Consider the following 12,440-nt stretch of genomic DNA (forward strand, 5'->3'; position numbering starts at 1 on the left):
TTTCTTGTAATAACTGATAGTTTCTTGCATTATTATCGTTAACCAGTTTTCCTTCCAGTTGTAAAATGTCAGCTTCGAAGAAAGTCATTGTTACATTCTTAACGTTTGTGACATTTGCTCTAAACTGTTGACAAAATACCCGAATATGGGTTTTTGTATTGTCCCACCATAAATTTACTGTAGAATATGAGGGTTTCCTTTGGATTTGGTTAGCCCAGAACACTTTGAAGGCTTCTTCGAATAGCCCATCTTCTAGAAGACTCGTATTAAATTTCCAATACGCACTTTTACGTATTGACAGAGGAAAAAGAAACCCCATGGTTACTAAATGATTGTCTGAGAATATTGATGGAAAAAAAAAACTGGAGAGACCACAATGTTTCTAAAACGAGAATTTATATACCATCGGTCAAGTCTCACAAAGGAAATCTTACTCCAGTAATACGGCTCCATGTAAACTGAAGTTCATTAGGGTAAAAATCCCTCCATATATCTAGTAACCCAACGTGAGAGAAGTAAAGCGATAAATCAATACAAGATTCCGGATGGGGTTCTGCTGTGTTCCTGTCTATTTTGGGATCAAATATGCAGTTAAAATCACCTCCAATGCAGACACAGTGATTTGAATCAACTGTCTGTAAGTGGTAGATCACAGAAGCAAAGAAAGCGAGCTCAACGTTCTGCACTCTCACAAGGTGCACACACATTAAATCATGTAAAATGAAAATTGTTAATCACAAGTTCAAGAGAAATGAATCGGCCTTTTACAATCTCCAGGAAGACACATGATTCGGGTGTTAGTTCTGGTCTAAGTATAAAAGCAAGACCTGCCAAAAGAGAAGACAGGTTATTAAAATAACACTGCCCCCCAAAAAGGCGACACCAATCATACTCCACGTTCTGAGTGATATGTGTTTCTTGCAATAAAAGTGTCCATTTTTTTTGCGCTTAAATAAACTTTGCACTTGAACTTGGCGATTGTGACTTGCACCTCCACCATTTATGTTTAAAGTGCCAAAAGTGATTTTCTTCATTCTTTATCAAAAGGCTTTATCGACTGTTGCGAAATTTCAAGACCTGCTTTCGTGATCAATTTCCGAAGACGGTGAAACTGTGACTTTGTTAATGGGAAATCAATGGGCTTTGTTTTTATTTTTTTCGCAGTCATCAGGAAAGTCATTTCGCAGTCATTTCGCAGAGAAATGAAACTAAATCAGGAAATGTATCCTTGATAACCACTTTTCGCTGTACATTGGTTTCATTTAGAAAAGAAAATACAAGTTGAGGAGCTATCATTGACTGACTCATCGGAGACTGAGACAACTCAGGCACCTCAACATCTTCATCCGACTCTGACGTTTCTGACAACGCTGACAAGGTACATCCAGGATCGAGAATATCAGCCTCTTTAGTCACTATTGGAATCTTGAGTGTCTCCAGAGATGTGCTCGAGAGTTCTATGGTACAAACTACATTTTTTATGATGATCATTTGGCACAAACTGAGCCGAAACCCCAGTTTCGCCCTCATGTGTCGTATTATGTATGGAATCAGTCGGAGACTTGGCAATACATTTTTCCATCTGTATGGGTAGAGGGGCACTGTTGAGGTCTGAGTCAATCACCGTCTGCTCATTAGTAACCAGTGATGGTAATGGTTCAATTGAAGGTTTACTAACGTCCTCAGCATTGCCTCCTATTTCCGTTGAACAACGATTTCTATCTATAGAGATGAAGTGCATCCTTTGAGATTCATTTTCCTCAATTTTTGAATCTAATTTACTATCCTCCTCTTCAAAAAGGGTCGAAACATGAAAAACAAATTTGGGTCCGTTTTCAGCGACACTGTTGGTTCACGAAAAAGTGAGTGACCACTATATTCGTTATTGGTGTGTGTCTGTCTGTCTGTCTGTCTGTTGGGTAGTCAATCTATTGAGATTTTTTTGAAAATTTTCCACCCTGATTGTCAGTATTTCCGTCGATATGTTTGTCTGTCTGTTGCTCTGTTCAGTCCAGTGCTCCGTTAATACAATGGCGATTTCGATGCAACTTGGTTGGTAGGTTTATACCATGACCGAGTTGTGTGCAAATGAGAACCGTTGCTATGGACCCATCCTTTGCCTAGCAACGGGACTTTGAAATATTTTAAAAATCATAAAAAAATTATTTTTTTCGAAAATCAAAAATCGGGCCACGAGGGACTGTGGGCAGTACATTCAGCCATATTGTCAAATATTTCCAGCCGGATCCTATGAAAACTGTCGGAGAAGATAAAAATCCATCTTCTCCGAGGGGGTTTGTCGAATCTATCACGGGTTTCAGTATTTGGTTGGCCTAATGGCACCTGCATAGCTGCACGGAGCTCGATTTTTCATTTTCCTCCCAAGATCAAGGTCACAAGGTCTTAGAAAACTTAGAAAATTGCGAATTTTGACATAAAAATCATATGACCGCCCAAACTTTGAGAGCTCGGATGACAATACGACATAATCTTGAGGTCATTCCCCACCATTGAGGATTGAGGTCATTGAGGTCATTCTAATGGTCTTGAAACCATTTTGCTATATCTCAAACACTTTTCCCGTGGCGCCCCCTTCAAGTTTGTTTTTACGCTGATTTCATCAAAGTATGGATAATCCGAGGAGTGTGGAATGCCATATAGCCTATATGACATTATATTGTTCCTGGAATGTTCCAGAGGAAGTTTTGCACCAAAGGTCATAATCCTTGACCTTTGACCTTTAAAGTTCACAAAGGTCAAATTTTCAAAGTTGTGGGAATCAAACTGGGTTTTCGACCTTCTTCGACGAACTAACTCCAATAAGCTATAGCACGTATCCTGTTTCCTTATTTTAATGTCCACAACATTGTTTTTGTGACCTTCAAAGGTTATGCAAAGGTCAAGTTTTGAAAGTTGTTGAACGAAACCGGGTTTTCGACATGTTGCAGCTCATAACCTGTCACTCATATCACATCATGTTGATCATTTTTATAACTTGGTCAAACATTATCACATCGTCTCATCCTTGACTTCTGAAACAATCTACATCGTCAAATACCACTCGTGACCCAATGCCGTCTCCAGTCATGTCCATCTCCAATACTACTTTCTTTGCAGTACTGAGAGAAAAATTAGCATCTGTTGCTCTTCATTTTTTTTCGGGGTAATTACAGGATCCTCGTTCATTTCTTCACTACATGAAAGAGCATCAGGACAGGTTGCACAATTTGAGGTTACTTCATTTTCAGTAATCGGGAGTGATGTACCATTATTTTCGACGCTGGGATTGGAAACAAGGGTATTGTTAACATCCGTCTCACTACAAGAGGGAACAGCAGGAACAACAGGAATCGGTAAACTATTGAGATTAACATCAGCCCGTTTTATAGAATCTGCAGTGTTGATATCCTTTTTGCAATCCATGTCTCCATGGCCATTTTTACCACACTTTGAACAGGAAACCTTGTGGCAAAATCGTTTGACATGACCGAGGGCTCCACAGAGAAAACACGTTAACGAAGCCGGTGAAACATACATTTGATATTCACGATCATTGAACTTTACTTTGAACGAAATATTCAGTCCTGTGTCATCACCGCGATCAGGAAGAACCATGAAAATCTGTCAATGAAAACTCATTACATGTTTTTTCTGCTCGACTCGGCTTCTCAGTGGAATCACAGACATTCTTGACACAACTGTCCCATATCGCGACAAAACTGATATTAGTTTATCGTTTGGTATGAAAGGTGGAACATTTGATATTACAATTTTCATCGCAGGGGTATCCATAGGGGACGCTAACATAAAAACGCCACTCTCTGTGGTTAAACCTGTACTCACTATATTTTGCACCAAGTTTTTGTCTGACACAAAAACAATGACTTTCTGACTCATTCGGGATGCAGCTCGGACATGTTCACAACCGATTACATCCCCGACTACAAATATAACATCCTCAGTGAGGACACCCTCTGGTGGAACACAAACAACCACGTGTTTCCGAGTTAAATTTTTAAACGCCTCATGCTGAGAGCGTACATTCGCCATGATGGCAGTTTATCACCTCTTTGCCCAAACCAGACAAGAAGGTCAAACTAAATGAATCGAAATAAAATTAAAAATCAAATGCATTATAAGCAACAAGGTACTTATAAGGCCTCAAAAAGAAAATCAGCGAGGCCACAACTGTAATGTCGCGGTAGAGGTGCGCCAAGGCAGACACGAGCGAGGGGATAGCACAACCCTGCTTTATTGCCACGAGTGAGAGTGTGAGCGTACGATGCCCGTAACTCCCCTCTATTACGTACTCGATGCACTCTACAGCCACACGACCTACAGGCTCCACAGACCACAACGGCTACACCCACGCCTCAGGCGGCGCACACTCCTATATCTCGTGCAAGCACGTGACCACTCCAAAACCACTCCTCCACGCCTCCACCACGCTCCCCGCATCACGCCCTGCCCCTGCAGGCCCAGTACACCACACTCCTCCCTCCTAAAACTATGATTATAAAATGACCATCATAATAATAAGCATAATCGGCACAGAATACCATGATATAAAAGCAGAGAGGCACAAAAAACGATAATAACCACAAAGCACAGGCACATCACACCATATAACGTGTTCGATGCGAGCGAGTTGAACTGCAATGGACAGGTTCCGAAGGCTGAGTTGCACGACGAACCCACAAAAACTCTGACCGCGTTACAGATATCAAGAAGCAAGGTGGGAAGCAGAGCATCACTACGCAGCAGAAGCGCCCCCAGGCAGCTCATGCTTACATGCCCTCCGGCGAGGTCACGACGACCTCCCGAGCAAACCTCCCCGGCACCATCAAACGCCCCCAGCCGACAAGGCACCACATCTCCCCCAGACAGACCCGAATCAGATAAACATTCCGAGCCTGGAAGCCCCATTTTCTGGAAGCCCCGTTGTCTGGAAGCCCCGTGGCGCCAGCGCAGCCGACCTTGGCGAGAACAGAGGTTTGTGCCGCCCGCCGCCAAGCCCGTCCGACCTTGGGCGGTGACGCTGAACAGCGCCGTCGGCTGGGTGCACCATCAGTCCCATAACAAACCCACGCATCACAACCAGCCGAGATCCCAACGCACGCCCGAACGGCTTTGGCGAGAACAGAGAGTTGCGCCCCAGGGCGCCAGGAACGTCTGACCTTGCCGAAACTATGGGTGGGGTAACGCTGAACAGTGAACCAGCCCCGACTCTGAGTCGATCTCTGAGACCCACACGCGAGTCGAACCGGCAATTAGTTGGCTGCCATCCCAGCAATCCCATACAAAACCACCCATCACATCCAGTCATGCCATAAAGCAACAAGAACATCGTCTGTGCAGATGCAAACTCCCCTTTTCGTACAGCGTGTTCTCCCAATATAATCCCCACACATGACAGGGCAACGAACCGTGACTGCCCTCGCAGCTGGAGACCAGAAAGACCTCTTTATTTGCCATGATCGCCTCCAAGGCCTTCATATCACATCGGTCATATCGAACATCCCATCGATTGATCCTAGCCAAACATATGCTCACACACGAACTGTCGGCATTTATTTTAACAACGCTAAACTGCATCACTCGAGCAATGAAAATCAAATACGCAACGAACAGCAACCCATGAATCACATCACGTGTCCGTCTCTCGGTCGTCGTCGCGACATTGCGATGACCTGCTTGTCGTCGACGGTCGCGATCCGCGAACTTCTTGAACGCGACTGGCTCGCTCCAATTCCCCGCTGAAATCACGTGAACGACACGGGCGCACACTGTATCATGAGCGCAGCCAAAGCGCGAGAGCTCATCGCGGCTGGCATGGCTCCCGTTGCTCCAGAACCGTACATCATGATCGCAGGAAGCAATGAACGGCCGCTCCCGTTGCATCGTTGCGGCTCCTGCCGCCAGAACCTCGCCCCCGGGTCTCGAAGGAGGCACCGGAGCACCTGGAGGTACGAACTGGAGATCCAGCCTGAGGTGCGCCAACCAGTCCCGGCCCAAAAGGGCGGGCCCCTCCCCTCGTACCACAAACACTGAGAGCAGGGCGCTTCGACCCCGGTAGACCACCGAGACGTCTGCCACCGCAAGCGGTGCAATCGCTTCGCCGGTGTACGTGCACAGCGACAAGGTCGTCTTGACCAGGTGAACACCGCTAAGACCACGAGCCGCCCGCTCGCCCATGACCGACACTGTGGCCCCGGTGTCAACTTGAAATATGATCGGCTCGCCATTCACCTCGACCTCCACTGTGATTGGTCTTGTCACCTCCGGACCAATCGAAAACAGACTCAACATTGGTTGCATCTCCTGCTCCGGGCCGCCGGGATCGCGATGCCCTGGCTGCAGGCCGCTCCCCAAGTCGCTGGGGTCGTCCCGCACCTCGCCATCCAAGACCTTAAAGGCGGCCCCCGCCATCCGACACACACGCTTCAAATGTCCCACCTTGTGACAATGCAAACACACGGTGTTCTTATACGGGCACACCCGTCGCAGGTGCGGACCACCACAACCCCGGCACCCCTGGAAGTCCATTTCGCTCCCTGTGCGGCTGCGCTGCGGCGCGCGCCCACGGCTCGCACCGCCAGACGCGCGTGCGACCTGGGGCACCTGGGTCATCGTGTGGACCCCGGGGTCAGCCGACATGCCCCAGCCAGAACTACCCATCACGTCCTGGCCGGCGATGGCGCGGACATCCGTGAGCGTCTGCTCGACAGCTGAAGCAGTCCAGACCGCTGAGTCGAATGTAACGTTGACACTTCGCATCCGCAGAATGGCCGCCACCATCTTCGCATCTTGCAGCCCCGAAATAAAACGATCTCTGAATCGTGCTGGACGCTCCTCCGCCGTAAACTTGCAAGCCACGGCCGAATGCTTCACCTGTGCTACGAAATCTGCAACGCGCTCCTCCGCACCCTTTGCGAGGTGATCGAACTGGTATCGAGCGAGCTGCCATGACTTCTCCGGCGACATGTGTGCATTCATCTTCTCCACAATGTCCTGAAACGACAGCCCGTCATCCCCGGGCTTATCTGGCGCTACCAAATCACTCAGCAGCCGATAATGCTCCGTTGATAGCGAGGCGAGAAAGATCGATTTGCGCTTGCTTTCATCGTCCACATCATTCGCGTGGAAATAGCAGCCCAATTGTTCAGAAAACAATTCGAAGTCGTCTCCGATGAAGACGGGCATGCGTCCGTGCGCCGTGCCCCGTTCCCCGACCTTCCGCCATTCTCGAGCCGTCCGTGACGGCGAGACGCCTGGGCCCGAAGCCTGTGCGTGCGGCGCGCGAAACTCGCGATGCGCTGCTCCGGGACCCACGCCCGGTGTAGACCTCGAACCGCGCGATATGCGCCGAGTTACTCGCTGCCGCGATCCAATCGCCCCGGCCAAAACTGCACGTCAATCCGAGTAACCCAGGCACTCTGCACATGCCGATCCGAACAGACTCGTCGCCAAATGTAATGTCGCGGTAGAGGTGCGCCAAGGCAGACACGAGCGAGGGGATAGCACAACCCTGCTTTATTGCCACGAGCGAGAGTGTGAGCGTACGATGCCCGTAACTCCCCTCTATTACGTACTCGATGCACTCTACAGCCACATGACCTACAGGCTCCACAGACCACAACGGCTACACCCACGCCTCAGGTGGCATGCACTCCTATATCCCGTGCAAGCACGTGACCACCCAAAACCACTCCTCCACGCCTCCACCATGCTCCCCGCATCACGCCCTGCCCCCGCAGGCCCAGTACACCACAACAACCAAATAGGCCAGCTCTCACTCTTTCTCAACGATAACAAAGGAGAAAAAAAAAACACGAATAAAACACAATAGGAAGGAAAAAGGGAAGAGACAGACAGAGAGGGGGAGAGGGGGAGAGGGGGAGAGGGGGAGAGAGGGAGAGAGGGAGAGAGGGAGAGAGGGAGAGAGGGAGAGAGGGAGAGAGGGAGAGAGGGAGAGAGGGAGAGAGAGAGAGAGAGAGACAGAAGGAAGCATAGCAACCTGCAAGTTGATGGAGAGGGTTAGGGAAGTATTAATGAGGGTACAAATTATCATGTGGAAATGAGAATGATCTGAGATGGTTCATTGCCAACTTTAAGACCAGGAGAGAAGAGTGTGATTGAACAGACTGAGCAAGATAGTGCCACAAAATGGAGAAGAGAGGAACAAGAGAGTGGAGGCGAGTAATGAGCCTGAATTTTGGGGAATTACACAAAAAAAGATTTTTGGGGGATTTAGAGAGTTTGATACTGCTTTTATTTTCAGACAAGCTTTGACTCTATCTTTAGTCTGTCTTAAAAAGCGAACTTTCTTATGATGCTGATGGTTTTCAATCATACTCCTTACTTCTGTTCTTTTGTTGATATTCCATTGTGTTAATTTGTAAGGAAAAGTGCATTACTTTGGCCATAATGCTAACAGCTTTTTAAAAAAAACAATTTTTGTATACGTTGTCGAGGCTCGTGTGAGAGCTAACACACAACACACAACAAAGTGGGGGGGGGGATGAGACAACAGGGGAGGGAGTGGGAAGGACAAAACAGTGGGGGAACAGAGACATTAGGAGATCTGTGGAAGGGAGAGGGATGGGACGGGGAACATAGGGAATAGAAGATGGACATTACAGAGACTTTCAGGAAGGAAAGTAGGGAATTTGAAGGAGGTGGGCTTGGGTGGATTATCGGGGGTAGAAAGGATCGAGGACTTGAATGGGGGATGATAAGAGGTGGTGTTGAACAGCTGTTTGAAGGCCTGGATGGAAGAATGGGAATTAAAAGAGTGAGGGAGTTTATTCCAAAGGTGGGAAAAAGAGGAATGAAAGCGTGAAGGTGAGCAGCGATTCATGATTTTGGTAGTTTTACCAGAAGGGGATGTTGGCGGACCTTGAGCGCCCTGTGGAAATGTGGTGGGGACAAACCGCAGAGAGAGAGAGAGAGAGAGCAGGGGGCGAGGCTGGAGAGGATACGGTAGAAGACAGAAAGACCACCATATGAAAACCATAAAAAGAACAGGGCCCAGAACGCTACCTTGAGGAACTCCAGCCTGGACAGGAAGAGGGGATGAAAGAACTCCATTTAGGGCCACACGGTGACTGCGACAGGAGAGGAAGTCTGTGAGCCATGAGTGGAAATGGCCTTGGATACCATAGGAAGAGAGTTTGGTGAGCAGGGCAGGGTGCCAGACCGTGTCGAAAGCACGTGATATATCCAGGAATACGGCTCGGATTTCCTGTCTCGCATTGAGGACCTCCATCCATTGTTGGAAGAACAGAAGCACCATATCCAGGGTAGAGTGACCTGGTCTGAAACCAAATTGATGAGCGGAAATCAAGCCATTGGAGAAGAAGTAGGATTTAATGTCTGAAGCGATGATGGATTCCATAACCTTGCTGATGATTGGGAGAAGGCTGATTGGTCTGTAGTTGCAGGGATCTGTTTTTGTACCTTTTTTATGCAGGGCAGTGATGTTTGCTGAATTCCCCGCAGATGGCAGATGACCTTGAGCAAATGAGAGGGTGAATAGAACAGAGAGAGGGTGAGCAAGAGCAGAAGAGCAGGCTTTGAGGACACGTGGGCTGATGCCGTCTGGACCGGTTGCAGAATCTGAGTCGAGGTTTGAAAGCAAGCTCTCCACCTTGTCAGGAGAAAAGGACACAGAGTCCATGGACAGTTGGGTGCGACTGGGTAAGGTGTGTAGAGAAGGTCATGGGTTTTGGACACAAGATTTAGCTGCAAACACCGAGTTTAGGCATTCAACTTTTTCACGTGCGGTATCAGCAGTGCGGACATTTGAGGTTAGGGAGGGGATGGAGGGGGAACATACACGAGAAACAGATTTGATTAGATGCCACCAGAATTTTGAGGAGGGAGAGAGGTTTGAGAATTCAGAATTGAGATTAGAAAGATGTTGTTTTCTGGCTCTCCTGAGGGGAGATACACACTTGTTCCGAGCTTTCTGAAAGGAACTGAGATTGCCCTCAGTTGGGTTTGCTTTCCATGAGGCAAAGGCAAGTTGTTTCAGGACAACTGCCTCACCACAAGCTTCAGTGAACCATGGGCGGTAGGAAGGGTAGGACAACTGAAGATGAGAGGGGATAAATCTATGCATGAGGGAGAGCAAGTTTCTTTGAAAGAATTCCCAGGATGAGTTGATGTTGGAGAAAGTAGCGATAGGAGAAAGACAGAGAGACAGAGAGACAGAGATGTCCCTCAAGCACATCTGTAAGTTTGATGGCTGCCTGGAGACCCTGCCAGTCGGCTTGAGTGAAATGCCAGACTCGACGGCGGTTAGATGGTTCTCTGATAATAGCCAGAGAGATGTCCACTTTGACAAGGATGTGGTCAGAAGAACCGAATGGAGCAGAGGAAGAGCAGCAGATATTGTCAGGGAGATTTGTCAAAATCAGATCCAGAAGAGATGGAGTACGATTGCTTGAGATCCGGGTCAGTAAGTTGACCGATTGAGTCAGTCCCAATGAGTCGCAGAAAGCTTTTGCTGAGGTGCCATGACAGGTGAGAGAGGTACCAACACCAAGCCAACTGGCATGCTGACAATTAAAGTCACCACATATGAGGAAGAGAGAGTTTGGATGAGAAGATATAAGTTGGTCCATGTTTTCGGATAGTGAGGTGTAGATGGAGTCATCACTGTTTGGTGGATGGTACAGTACACATATAAACATGAGTTGCGAGTGGAGGGGAAGCTGTAGCCAGAGTTATTCCTGGGGGTGTGGGGGAGTGAGGGCAGTGCATGGAGTGTGAAGAATAGAGTCTTTGATGAAGAGAGCAACTCCTCCACCAGGACGAGGTTCAGATCTGTCATACCAGAGGAGGGAGTAACCAGGGAGAGATACTTGGGAGTCAGACACGTCTTGGGGGAGGAAAGTTTATGTTAGGCAGATTATGTCTGGTTTGTCAGTGGCAACCTATATGAAGAGATGTGAAAGGTTTGAGCGAAGGCCCCAGATAGTTGAGGTCCACACTTTTAATGAAGAGGGAGGGAGGAGGCTTTGAGTGCAGGGGGGGGGGGAGGGGGAGGGTAGGACAAGAGACGAGGGGGTAAGGTGGGTGGTTGAAAGAGTGTGGGGGATTGCAGAATAGCTAGGGGAGGGGCCAGATGAGGAGGAGAAAAGGCTCTGTGGTGCTGGGGGAGAGGGGTAAGAAGGCATTTGAGGACTTGATGAGGTTGAGTGAAGAGATGCAGGTAAGAGGGCAGTGGAAGGAGGTAGCTTTGTGCATGGGAGGGGGGGCAACTTTGAGAGGGATGAGTGAGGGGGATGAATGATGGGAGAGAGGTGAGGGGGGGGATGTTTTTGAGAGAGGTGAGAGGGAGGATTGGAGGGAGAAGAGTGGGATGGTTGCTTTGAGAATGAGGAGTGAGAGGGGTGAGTTGGCACTGAAGTTGGAAAAAAAAGAATGGTTGATGGAAAGCGAACATTCATAGCAAACTGCAGTTTTAAAAAGTTTTAGGTCAGAGATGCGATTAAACACATTTCTTTATGGATGCAATAAAGATGAATTCAGAGAATGGAGAGAAGAAATGCTGTAACAGTTGGATTTTTTAGGCAAGGTATGAAGGAAAGGTCGAATTGAGAGCAGTCTGTTTAAATAGTAGCAGAGTAGTGCATTATGATACAGTAAAGAGTACCACATGTGTGAAAGAGGAAGATGAAGCATTTTAAGAGATAGTTTTTCCTATTATTATTAATGTTTGAGAGAGTTTTCAACAGATTAGGTCATGGAAGTGTTGTGGAAAAAATCGAGGAAGAAGAAGAAGAGGTAGAAGAAGAAGAGGAGATGAAGAAGACGAAGAAGAAGAAGAATCGGAGAAAGGTTGCGTTTTTTTTTTTGTTTTTTTTTAAGATAAGAAATAGAGTGATTAGTTGGGAGGGTTGGGGTACATTTGGAAAGTGGGGAAGATAGAAATTGAAGGTAATGGGGAGAAAAAACAAATAAACACGACCGTACACCGAGGGGAACCAGTATGCCTCAAGCCTCAAGGATAGGCCGCAAGGATAGACCTCAAGCACCAGGTTAGACAAGTTCGACGAAATCTCACAAAATAGTACGATTTTTGAAACAAAGCTGAACTAGGAACACACAGTAATATGCAGGTGAGAAAATAAACAGTTAAAACGGGCCATATAACGAACGGAAACTTAACTTTGAGATCGTCAGCAGAGAACCCCGAAAGAGACCTGTCGATGCTCCAAACCCAGCAAGAGAGACAGTCTTTTGTCTTTTGTCTTTTTGAACCCTGTCTTTATAGTTAGTGTCTGCAGAAATTATATAATATAGACATTCCCTTTGTGCCACCAAGTGCTTATAGTGATGTTGTAAAGAGTGATGATGCCACCTTTGCACCTCCTTATCTTATAAAAAGGTATAAAAGGATGAATGGTATTTGCTTTGCAGCAGATGCTGTG

The 12,440-nt window shown here is 47.4% G+C and overlaps 1 pseudogene; it reads right to left on the reverse strand.

The window, feature by feature from the left end:
* Positions 1-630: 630 nt before the first annotated feature.
* Positions 631-1,772, reverse strand: LOC147024652 (uncharacterized; annotated as a pseudogene).
* Between the last annotated feature and the right edge of the window lie 10,668 nt (positions 1,773-12,440).

Source organism: Eptatretus burgeri, chromosome 6, assembly GCF_056783735.1.
Source record: "Eptatretus burgeri isolate ZD-2024b chromosome 6, Ebu_testis_v1, whole genome shotgun sequence".
Classification (NCBI taxonomy): domain Eukaryota; kingdom Metazoa; phylum Chordata; class Myxini; order Myxiniformes; family Myxinidae; genus Eptatretus; species Eptatretus burgeri.